This window comes from Choristoneura fumiferana, chromosome 23 (genome assembly GCF_025370935.1).
Source record: "Choristoneura fumiferana chromosome 23, NRCan_CFum_1, whole genome shotgun sequence".
Lineage (NCBI taxonomy): Eukaryota > Metazoa > Arthropoda > Insecta > Lepidoptera > Tortricidae > Choristoneura > Choristoneura fumiferana.
Window position 1 is genome coordinate 19,115,900 of NC_133494.1, and position 7,204 is coordinate 19,123,103.

Genomic DNA, 7,204 nt, shown 5'->3' on the forward strand with positions numbered 1-7,204 from the left:
ACCCGCCACTATCTAGCTAAAATATTAGACTTCAATCTATATGACAATAAATATTGTTTTATGATATCAAATCGCAAAGCGATTCAATGGTGCGTGCGAAGTTCCCAATCCGCACTGGGCCCGCGTGGGAACTATGGCCCAAGCCCTCTTGTTCTGAGAGGAGGCCTGTGCCCACCAGTGGGAAGTATATAGGCTGGGATTATGCTGATATGATGATATCAAATTACCTATCTGTATTAGCTATAGTGAACGTGAGAATGAATAATACAATAACATTATGCATGCATGTTGGGCAGAGTTACTACGTATTTACGCCGTTTGGGGTAGAAACTTCCATGAACCCTCCATGGGCTTCCTTTGAGTGACCCAAATGAGGCCCATCGTTAGCGCCCACGTCTCAGAGCCGTAAGTTATCACTGGCAATAAACTTTATCACAATAAAATATTAAGGGGCTGTTTCACCAACCATTGATTAGTGTTAACTGACGGTTAGGTGTGATGCCGTCTCTATTTGTTTTGTTCGAGTAGACGGAGACGGCATCACATTCAACCGGCGGTTAACGCTAATCAATGGATGGTGAAACAGCCCCTAACTCTTATCTATGTACCTTACGGCACAGATAGATCTATGTCGATGACTCTTATAAACATTGTGTGTCACTCTAAGTGAAATCAGGGATGATCGAGTCTATAACTATATTAACCATTATACCGTATAAAAAGTGATTCTTACTTTAGATACTTTCCTGCTGTTAGTTAAAAAAAAACGCCAGCAAAAATAAAAATTAAAAACGCCCGAAAAAAACGCTGCTTGAAAAGACAATTAAAAAGTAAAAAATAATTATGCGCTACCTAGCTGTTGCCCGCGACTTCATCTGCGGGATAGAGATAAACGAATTCATCGCAGATGAAGTCGCGGCAACAGCTAGGTAGCGCATAATTAATTTTTACTTTTTAATTGTCTTTTCAAGCAGCGTTTTTTTTGGCGTTTTTTATTTTATTTTTGCTGGCGTTTTTTAGAGTATACTGGTGTGCTAAATATCCTGGTTGCAGCATCAGCTCGTCGTGTTGCCACCACTGCATTGTATGTAGAATCAATGACTGATCAAAACGAATCCAAACACGACATATGTGCTATTATTTTTTATAGAGTGTACTATTGTGCTGGATATCCTGGCTGCAGCATCAGCTCATCTTGTTGCCACCATTGCATTGTATGTAGAATCAAATACTGATCAAAAGGAATCAAACACGACATATCTGCTATTATTTTTTCAAGTGTATACTGGTGTGCTGGATATCCTGGCTGTAGCATCAGCTCGTCGTGTTACCACCACTGCATTGTATGTAGAATCAATTACTGATCAAAACGATTCCAAACACGACATATGTGCTATTATTTTTTATAGAGTGTACTATTGTGCTGGATATCCTGGCTGCAGCATCAGCTCATCCTGTTGTCACCATTGCATTGTTTGTAGAATCAAATAGGTACTGATCAAAACGAACCCAAACACGATATATCTGCTATAGTTTTATTAAGAGTTTACCTACTAGTGTTCTGGATATCCTGGCTGCAGCATCAGGCCGAGAATTCCATAATCTTGCATAGCTATATAGCATACATGGGTGTTTCAAATTTTAGGTCCCAAATATGTTTGAAAGTAAAGTAAATATCCATTATGCGTCTAAGATTCCTACCGCAGCGAACAAAAGATCTGATGATCTTGAAACGGCTGAACCGATTTTGATAAATCATGTCTAAGATCCATCGGTAGAAAACCAGCTTTCAAATAAAAAAAACCGCATTCAAATCGGTCCACCCGTTTAAGAGCTACGGTGCCACAGACAGACACACAGACACACAGACACACATAGCGGTCAAACTTATAACACTCCTCTTTTTCGTCGGGGGTTAATAAATCGAAAATAAGTAAACCTGGAATTTCTACTTATACAATCAGTCCGTAAACAGCATCAGGACAATATCAAAAAGTACATAAAGTACATCACATCACGCCAACGACTACCGCAAAAACAATCGCTACCGTAAGAACAAAAGGTTTATTTTGCTACTTAAGTCAATTAATGAAAATACAGTCGCAAGATAATTTACGTGGTCAAAGTTTATCTACGCTTGAGTTGTATATAAGGACTTTACGCTGTTTTAGTTCTTAAATTCAGCGCGTAAGCAAGTTTCTTGCGTCTTTTGTGAATTGAAAAAACTGAATTCTCTCTCCATCGACACTTTTAAAAGTTATCAATTCATCATACCTGAATTTTATAGGAGTATTTACTTCGAAACGGTAAGGTTTTTTCATTAACTTTAAGCCTTCTGGCTACGTCAAAGTCGTAAAATGTCCAGTGTCGAAATTGCGTTCACATCGTAAGAGGTCCATGTCTTACAGCGTCTAAGTCGTGCCACGTCCAAGTCTCGGGTGGTCCAAATCGCGAAATGTCAAAGTAGTAAAATGTCAATCTTTACTAATGTCTATGTCTTATTTATTTATTCCTCTTAATGGCGGCCATAAGGCTTGGGCAATGTCAGTTAAATTAAAGATAAATATATTCTCCTTATGCATGTTGTACGGTGATTGTAGTTTTTGCAACTTGATAGCAAAATTCCAGAAACCACGCGGAGACCACTTGCGCTTTAAAAAATTTCAGACACGAGAGCAATATAGAATTTTGTGATCACTGTTCACTGTTAAGGTTAATCGCCGCATAATGTCTATGTCTCGGACGGTCCAAATCACGAAATGTCAATGTAGTAAAATGTCCAATCTTTACTAATGTCTGTCCCGGACGGTCCTAATCGTGAAATTTCTAAGTATCAAAAAACCGGCCAAGAGCGTGTCAGACACGCCCAAGATAGGGTTCCGTAGCCATTGCAAAAAAATCAAGTAATATTATGTGCGTTTATATAACACAATTAAAACACTTACTACAGTCTCAAAATCTATTACCAGAAAAAGAGCGTATCTTCACGGCACTTACATCCTTTTGTTGAGAAGCGCAGTTTTCGGCAATAACTCAAAACGGTATATCCGATCATGTTGAAACCAATTTTCTTTGAAAGTATTTATTAAGCGTTACCTTTCCATATTTTTTGGACAAACAGCTTACAAGATAGAGCGGGGGACACATAATTTTTGCTACTTTGGGAGCGATTATTTTCGTAAATCTTCACTTAATCAAAAAAGTTTTTGAGAAACCTTACTATCTTTTCAAAAGAGCTGTCGAACTATGTGCGTTGATGCGAGTTAAAAAAAAATATTTTTTTTCAATTTCTGTTAAGTACGTGTATGGAGTGCCCCCCTATAAATATTTATTTTTGTAATTTAACTACAAAACTAAATAGCGGCTTTGACAAGACATCTGTACTCCAAATTTCATTGATATAAATCTTGTAAGTAGTTTTCGAGTAAAATGCCTGTGTCAGACGGACTTGTCGAAACTATAAGGGTTCCGTTTTTGCCATTTTGGCTACAAAACCCTAAAAATTTGTAAATACAAAAAAAAGTCGCGTGCAGAAGCTAGTATTAAATATAGACCGCGATAGCGCTGCGCTATTTTGAGGTCATAAGTTTCAAAAATTCTTAAGTTTCTTATTTTTTGCCTGTGGGTACAGTCGTACCTATGAAGTTTATTATTGAAAATTGCGTTACATTTGTCGCTTGTATTTTCAGTAATTCGATGATTTGTAATTTAAAAACAGGAAAAATTAATTTAAAGTTTAAAATAATTATGATGTTATATCTAGGATAGGTACCTGCGAAGTGTGCACCCAGTTTGTGTCATCTTCGACCATGTTAGAACAGTGCAAAATGAAACTACAATTAATTAAATAAATAGCTATTTCCATGCAATTGATTCAATGATTGCCATGCCACACAAACTTAGTTTTTCAAAAACTTCCACCCGTAATCATTTGTTTTGAGTCTACATATTAACTTATGACTTGATTGACAACATTCGCTTATTGCTTAATTAATTTTGCTCCTAATTTAGATTACATTTGAGTTTAATTAATTTGTAAATATGTTTCAGCACAATTACATTTAAGTAGACAAAATTCACTCTGGATGGTATTCATTTTGGTCCAAATTCAAAATGGACTAAGTGGACGATATTCCATTTCACTGAACGACAGTAAATCGTCATACTGCTTCTTTATGTCGTTGTTATTATTAAGGTGCAAATTCTAGACACAAAACGGATAGGTACAGAAATCGATCTACAAACAAAGTGCGCTCGAACAACGCACTCATTTACACTGCTCACGGACACGATATCTCGGACCGGTTGGGACCAGTGCGATGCGAGATGCGAGCACGAGTGCCATACCATACGCTTGAGGCACGCGTCTTTGAACTTTTTTGTGGAATAATGGAGCAACAAAAAAAAGTTATTTCAACATTAAACGGTGAATTGTCGTTTTGACAATGACATTAAAATTAAAATATTTTAGTCATTATTTATTTATATTTCCATTCTTCCCGTTTCATTCTCAACAATAAATCACGATAGTGTTTTGTGCAGAAGCCATAGTTGACAACCCTAGAGCGACCGCCGAGCGTAGGTATTAAAAGTGAAGTACATGTACATATGATTGACTTCTGTAGCTATCTGTTTTGTGTTCTAGTGGTTCGTCTTTTGTTACAGTAATGGCTGGTCGCGTCCTATGCTGGCTGGTGGCGGTTATGGCTGTGTCCGTGCCCTGCGAGACACTCTTTGCATGCTCTCACTCCAACAATGGACAGGTCAAACGAGGAGAAAGCAATCGCGAAATAACCGAGTTATATTTAGAGAATTGTCATATAACTTCGTTAAACTCGAATGATTTATTATATACTAACCTAAAAACGTTATTTTTGAATAACAATAACATTGCATTCATTGAAGCCGGTACTTTTGATAACCTCACCTCGTTAAGTTATCTGTATTTAAATAGTAACAGATTCTTAGGGAAAGACTTACCGTCAAGCTTGTTCCGTAAATGTAGCAATTTATCTACTATTGAGTTCTCTAACAATAATATGTCGGACACGCCGGCTGACCTGTTGCACGGTCTGAGTAGCTTAAAAACTTTGAGCTGTAATAACTGTTCTCTGCTTAAAATGCCAGCATTTATCACAAGCTCGATTCTTACTGTAGAATTCCTTAATTTAAATCAAAATGAACTAACGCGACTTGACGATCCATATACGTTTGTCAATCTTTTCAACATATATAGTCTGGAGTTATCAGTCAACAAAATTGATTATTTACACGAAGACTTACTGAAGCCTCTTGCGAAAATGAAGAGTATTGATATGAGTTTTAACAAAATAAGACGCATTCCTGAAAAATTGTTTCAAAATAGATCACGATTGAATGATATCAATCTGGCCGGCAATATTATTGATTATATCCCTGAGAAGGCGTTTCTTGGCACCAGCTTAACTGTTCTGACTTTAACCGACAACAGATTATTTTATCTACCTGAGAAATTCTTGTCGGTGGTTCTCGGCAACGGAGGGAGAACTATATATTTTTATTTTGACGGCAATCCTTGGCCTTGTGCATGTCTCAATAAGATGCTAATTCAGCTAAAACAACTTAAAATCCATTACGATACCGAAAAATACGACGGAACACAGAAGATTTGCTTAATGATTGATGACTTCAAGTGTCTTGGATCGGATATTTATTTAGATTTTTATAGAAAACTTATAAGTGATGATAAATAAATACCTACTTACTAAGCCACTTTTCCCACTGTTTATCTGTATGACAGCACAATGTCACTGAAACAGAGCTACAATATCTTTAACCTCTCGCTCAGCTTACACTCTGTACCACTACCATGAGTTTACATTACAGTGACCGTACTCGATAGCGACGGCGTAAATTATTTGTATGGAGAATTGTACAGCGCCTCTACATAGTACATTGTGTCTTAACCGCCCGGTAAACAAGGAATTACGAACGAGAGTCTATTAGAAGCCCGAAGTCGAAGACTGAGGGCTTTAATGAGTCGATGTTCGTAATTCTAGTACCGCCTGTGCGACATACAATGTTTTTCATCACATTTGCGAGTAAAATTGTATATTTGTAAAAGAAAAACTAATATTTTTTCAATAATTGCCGATACCGCTGACTACGCTCTTGGCAGCGCCAGCTCCGCGCCCCCCTTCCCCCACAGCATGTGCATGTGCCCCACGTGCGCGCGCCGCGCTCCAGTACACCATGCAGTAACAAACTCATTTACCGACCTTGGGCTTCATGACATGAAAATTAGTACGGGCAATGACTCATTTACCGACCACGGGTTTCATGACAAGCACATTAAGGTCGAGGGTTTTATTTGGGGGGTTGCAACCAAGGTAGCCTGCATGTTTCAACACTGTTTACGAGCAAGTGTGATGAAAAATAATTTACGCCGTTGCTATCGAGTACGGTCACTGTAATGTAAACCCATGGTAGTGGTACTGATGCTACAAAAGTAGAGGCATAATTTTGTTAACAAAGTGCAATTTTTTGCGGTGCACTAATGTGTAGGTAATTACACAGTATCTATCGAGCATAATGTACTAGAATCATAGTGATACTAAACAAAATTTGTGAAATTTGAGTAGAATATATATATATATATATATTTATCCGACTAAGAACGAAGGTCACTGACGTTGCTCAAAGAATTAGTTCGCTGAAGTGGCGTTGGGCTAGCCACGTGTGTCGCAGGACCGATGAACGGTGGAGCAGACGAGTCCTCGAATGGAGATCGCGGACGGGAAAACGAAGTGTACTTAGTGCGTCCTGAGGCACGATGGACGGACGACCGTGACCTTAAGAGGGTCGCTGAGATGCGAGGGGCTGAAGACAGAGTGTTGTGGCGCGCCATGGAAGAGGCTATGTCCAGCAGTGGACTGCTGTGGGCTGATGATGAGTTTATTTATCCAGCCCTGTTTAGAGCTGCAAGAAATATCGTGCAATTTGCATTATATGCCAAGTCCGTAGAGCCAATGAGTTCGTGATGAAGATAGATGAAGTTGTGACATATCCCGTATTACTTACTGTGTAAAACGTGCCGCGAGACGAGCGCTGGCTGAAAATCAGTTTACCTATATATCTGTGCAAAATTACAGCTTTCCATGATTGACATGACATGAGTTGACAGACACATCTATTGGCATTATTGTTTTATGATATGCAAACGATT

At 38.3% G+C, this 7,204-nt stretch overlaps 1 long non-coding RNA gene across 1 annotated transcript; it reads left to right on the forward strand.

The window, feature by feature from the left end:
* The first annotated feature begins 2,183 nt into the window (after nt 1-2,183).
* Nucleotides 2,184-4,904, forward strand: LOC141440787 (uncharacterized). Its single transcript, XR_012452749.1, has 2 exons — nt 2,184-2,306; nt 4,666-4,904. It is a non-coding gene; the product is annotated as an uncharacterized lncRNA (long non-coding RNA).
* Nucleotides 4,905-7,204: the final 2,300 nt, after the last annotated feature.